Here is a 6,000-nt window from a genome sequence, read left to right as displayed (position 1 = left end):
TCGCGGCATTTTTGCCTTCAAACTCCGCGAGTCGCGGAGAATGAAATTACAGCTCACAACTTTGGAGTCTTTCTCTGCCGACGGTTTTTATTTATAAATATAATATATATATAATTAATATAATTAATTATATATTATATTATATTTATATACATAGTTAACTTGTAATTTTTAGTCCGTTGCGTCGAGCGTTAAGAGTTGACTCTGGTTCCGGTTCCGGATTTTCGAACGTCCTTGCGTACAATTTAATATCTTGTACTTTGCGTTTTGAATCTTGTACTCTTGTAATTTCGAGACGTTTCTTATCAATAATTGGAACCTCTTTGATTGTATTTTGTACTTTTGAGCTTTTTGGTCGTTTGCGTCTTCAATTCGTCGAATCTGTCTTTTGTCTTCACCTTTTATTATTTAAACGAATATCACTTGTAAATAGAACAATTGCAACTAAAAGCTTGTCTTTCTTGAGGAATAATGCTATGAAATATATGTTCGTTTTTAGCATTATCAGCATGCGAGAGCATTTTTAACATGTGAGGGCATTTTTTCATTTCACATCCAGCTTTATTTTCATCAAACTAAAAACACATGAACCCTAATTTAACATCTTCACCAAAAATCATTATTAAATCTCAAATCAAATCAAAACTATAAACACAATCGAAACATGAGAATAGCAGCAAAAATCGAAACAGGAGTATAGCACTTTCAATTGTTACCAAAACACAAACACAAACACAGATACAACTGTACGAGCTAATCAATTGCTCAAACATTCATTTCATCAACTTGATGATTTGAATCACAACCTGAAGACAGATTTGTAACTGAATATCTAGCTAACACTCGTCATCAACCTTATCGCTAAATCATCAACAAAGTCATCATCGAGTTGGTCAAATTCTAACTAACAGACAAGTCAATTCATTTTGGTCTCCGGAGCAATTCACTCTATCACTGATCGATCCATACATAACTTCTGGTTCTCAAACACTCAATGAAGCTACGAGAAGCATCAGATTGGATTGAATTTCTTCTCACTCGAATTCATGAGGTCAAACTTCATGAGAAAAAGTCAAACGAATAGGATTTCATCAAATTCGAGTTCAATATGTTGTTTCTGGATTAAATGATGATTAACGAAGATTAGTTGAAGGATTTGCAACAACTTTCATGAAATAATTGATCTCTGAAACACTCTAAATCACTAGTTCAGATTTTAAGTTCAAAGCGAGAATACGTCACTGTTCATGTATCAATTTCAGAATTTGATGAAGTTTTTGATTTAAATCCTTCACTAAAAATGATTTTCGCTTCTTCAGGAATGGGTTGTAATCATTTTCAAGTTTAACTCTTTCGAATTGATATAATGGATCTGATGGTCTTAATGTCCGTTAACTTTGAGGACTGCACAAGCAAAATGAACAAATCATAGGGACTGTAAGTGTAATGTTTTCAATTTATGAAAATGGCACATAATCAATTTAACCAGTTTACCAGGTAATCGGTCAACTTTTGTTTATATTAGCACACTTTTTCAAAGTACATAGCCTACAATAGTATTTTTCCAGATATATATATAGTCTACATTGGAACAAAATTAAAAAATATATAGCTATTTGTTAGTCTTAACCAAAAAAAGATAATAGCAACTAGACAAAAGACAACACCCAATGAACCTTCGTTGATTTAACTATGAAGAGAAAACAAGATGCATTACTTTTGAAAGACAATGAATAGAAAAGATGTATTGTTGTATGAGTAATTAGTGATTAATACTTGATTGTTAATAGTTGATGCGATATCAAATCAAGACAAGATTATCAATTGATTCATTAGACCAACTAATACTTAAATCGGTTGATTTCTTACGAACGATGTACTTGTGAATGAAGCATTCATGAATCTTAAGCTTAGTGGGATCCGTACCTTTGATACTAGCGCCTATTGTGTAGGAATTTGGACATTGGTGCATGCTCGAGTTTGATCAGCTTGTCACATGGTTGGTTTCCCAGTAGAGGAAATAGCCTGGCATCAGCCCTTCGGGGTGGCTTAGTGGGTTAACGCAGGGTCAGCGTGTCCCATCCGATCTACAAATTTTTGGAGAAGCACTTTTACTTATGGCAACAGTGTACTAGTATGTAAAAAGACTACGGAGGAAGGAGTTATATTGATTAATAATACGCTATTCGGCTAGCGTATAGGGATTTAACAGAAAAGTATATTCGAACGAAGAACCGATCACCATTAATGTGAACAAAAGCATAAAAACCATAAGTTTAAATTTCATCGAACAACGAACAGAGGCTATGAGGAGCGAGAAGCGGTGATAGTTAAAAGTCATGTTCCGATTTTTATGGAGTTGACTGTGTAATGATCCGGCTTTTTCGACTTGCTTTTATGCTTGTTACTTTCAGGAAACTGCGTATTTGTGCGTACTGAGCGAGTTTATGCTCTGAGATCTTATTTCATGATAATTACTTTGGTTAATATCCTACAACGTGCTATTAAGTGTGTAATCACTTAACTTGATCCCCGAAAGCTTTTACAACCGTTGGTGTCACTTGACGTTTGAAACGAGTTATGTACTTGGTACACGTTTGAGTTTGGTCATAATCGGAATATTATGACTACGAAACACTAATTGTTATTTTATAATAACAATTACTTGGGTTTTTGGATGCTTAATTATGCTTAGTAATTTACTAGAGCACACTAGTTAGTCTAGTTAAACTTTCTACCTTGTTGGACCTTAGCCCACCCTACACTAGTTAGTGGACTATTTAATTAGCCCAATTATAAGTAACTAGTGACCCATTAATATGTAAGACAAATGCCCATTTATTAGAGGGAACATACTAGCATTTACGTCAAGTATTATCCTTAATGTTGCATGAGATCCTAACATAAGCACCAACTTTAGACAACCATTAACCAAAAAGCAAAAGTTTGTCCCTCTTGTCCCCCCATGAAAATCACGGCCAACCCACCCCCTCCCTCACCTCACCACCTATAAATACAAGCCTTATTCCATCCATTTTACACTTGCTCTCATTTGCATTTCACACACACTTACTCTCTAATTCTTTCTCTAGTATTTCTCTCTCTAAAAAGTGTAAATAATTGATTTTTATTCTTCTCCCTCCCTCTTTCACGAAATCATCATCATCATCTAAGGGTCTAGCTTTTTAGCTTTGATCTTGATTACATCTTGTAGATTCAAACATGGATTTGAATCCTTCAAGAACATGGAAGATTCAAGCTTTCTAGCTTTGAATCTTCACCTACTTTGTAGATCTAAATCTTTTTAGCTTTAATCTTGTTATTTTGTCAAAAATTCAAACTTGTGTTTGTAATCTTCATGTATCTTAAAGATCCAAGCTTTATGCTTCAAAATCTTCAAGAACACTAAAGATCCAAGATTTTTAACTTAGGGTTTCATTATTTTGTTAAAGATCTTAGCTTTCTAGCTTATGGTCTCATTAATATTGTAAAGATCTTAGCTTTCTAGCTTATGGTATCATTAATCTTGTAAAGATTCAAGCTTTCTAGCTTTGTAATCTTATAACTTGTGTGAAAAGGATCCAAGCTCTCTAGCTTAGGGTTCCATCACTTTATTTAATTAAGATTGTGTTCATACTTATTTGATTGAAGTAAAGTTTGTAGCTTTAGTTGTAATTGGAACTTGTATTTGTGTTAAGAATAAGGATATGATGTTACCTTGATTCATCATCCATCTAAGACTCTTAAATGAGTTGTGTTCTTACTTGGACTTAACATATTGTGTGTTGATGGTTGAATCTTGGTCAAAGTGATGCTAACCCATCAATGAGTTGTACACTTGAAGCTTACAAGCATCAAGGATGAGAACCGTGATGAGCATCAAGCACCAAGAACCCCACCGGAGCACTTGTTTACTGTTTTTAGGGATCTGATCAGATTCCTGGACTTCTGAAAAATTTAGTTTCAGTTAGTTCGTTTCGAGTAGATGAATTTTCGTTTAGGCCTCGTCTTAATCTGATATACGGTTTAGGATTTATAGCCCTCCGAAAGTCACTACGCTGTTGTAACGTTGTGCTGAAATTTCTGACCTACTCGCACTTAAACCGTCACAACGGTCAAACGAAGACGAGTTAGGTTCTGAAAATTGGTCAGCGGTTAGAGGACTCATATACGGAGCCAGAGCCACTGACTACACGTCTTTTCATTTTGTATAGAGGTCGTAACAGCTGACCGAAATTAGCCTATTGTTTCGATCTCTATTCTTGTCAAACTTACTTAGCTTTTATGATGATGAATGATGATGACACTTAAACTTAATTTATGCATTTTTAAACCTTTTGGGACAACATACTGACCTAGTGACCTTTGACTTAGGTTGACGACCTTTTCGGACCGACTTACTTGCTTACTTATCTCGTATCGACTTTTACCGCATTTATCACTGTGAGTTATAGCTTCCCTTTTGACTTTACCTATTTTTGGGACTGAGAATACATGCGCTTTTTATGTTTTACATACTAGACACGAGTACTTAAACTTTATATATGTGTGGGTGATATAACGACATAAACTTTCCCCTTAGCTCGGTAACGTTTAGTCATTGGTTTTTGAACCGGTGAACACGAATCTTAGATATGGATCCATAGGGTTTGACATCCCCACTCGGGCTAGTCGCGCTAGCATTTAACGGGTTTTTAATACTTCGTAAACATACGCACTCGCCAAGTGTACTTTTAGGGGGTTATAAACGTTAAGTTAGTTACCAAGTGCCCACGGATAAGTATATACTTTTCAACTGTTTTGAATATGATAACTCGTGGTCTACATTACATTACTGTTAACAAACAAACTATAGCTCACCAACATTCGTGTTGACTTTTAAGCGTGTATTTCTCAGGTGCTTAGATGATGTTGCTTTCGCTGTTAAACTTGTTGTCTTCGTGTTATAGACTTGCTGTTATGGACCTGCTGTGTTAGATTTCCGCTGCATTACTTAGAGATGTCTCAATCATGGAACTTTTATCTTGCATTCGTAACTTATGTTATTTTCGAATAATGACTTTGTAACGACCTTTGTGTCACGTTATCTTTTGTAAACGCTATCTTTTTATGAATGCAAAACTGGTTTTCAAACAGTATGTAGTATTTGATCGTGTAAAGATCCCGTTGTTGACGAATCGTACACGTTGGTTTTGTATGGGGCATCACATTTGGTATCAGAGCATTGGTTGTAGGGAGTTAGGATGCATTAGTGAGTCTTGACCGAGTCGAGTAGGATTCGCTAATAGGACTAATCTACAACTTGCTCGTTTACTTGTTTCTGTGGAACCTGCTGCATGCTACTGTGTTATATTACTACATGTTACTGTTTACTACTACTGCATGCCACTGCTTACTTCTACTGCTGTATGAACTTGCTGCATGCTACCGTTTCCTTTTACTGCTATGTAAACTCGCTGTATGCTTTTGCTTATTCTCGCTACTACATGCTACTATCTGCTTTTAGCATGTTACTTCGGTATGATACTGTTACTATTGCCATGCTGCGTACTGCTGTAGACGATCTAGGCTGCTGTAGTTATTATGCCTGATTACGTGCTTGCTTCATGTCTGGTATTCGCTGTACCGACTTGAAAAACTTATCTTTCCTAGTTCAGATGTTTTTCTGAACCCTTTTCCCACTCGTCTAACCCTGAGGATTAGTAATGTAATCCACCTGTTACTACCATTCCACCGTTTCGAAGATCGAAACATTACTTCACGCAATCTAGGATGAGTACCCCTCGGATTACATGCCCACTAAGGTTGATCCTCGTAGGAGGAGATATGCGAGGACTTGTCGGAGTAACCGCACCGCGAGGTCACCCTAATTAGCCGCGTTCAACGTATGAACATTAGAAGGATGTTCAGTTTCTGCAAGATGACTCGTATCCCGTACACTTTCATGACCGACACTTATCTCTTTCATTCTTCCCTACTACTCGATGATCTAACGATACT

This window comes from Rutidosis leptorrhynchoides, chromosome 1, assembly GCF_046630445.1.
Source record: "Rutidosis leptorrhynchoides isolate AG116_Rl617_1_P2 chromosome 1, CSIRO_AGI_Rlap_v1, whole genome shotgun sequence".
Taxonomy (NCBI): domain Eukaryota; kingdom Viridiplantae; phylum Streptophyta; class Magnoliopsida; order Asterales; family Asteraceae; genus Rutidosis; species Rutidosis leptorrhynchoides.
The sequence above is the reverse complement of the archived record's forward strand: the minus strand, read 5'-3'. Positions refer to the sequence as shown.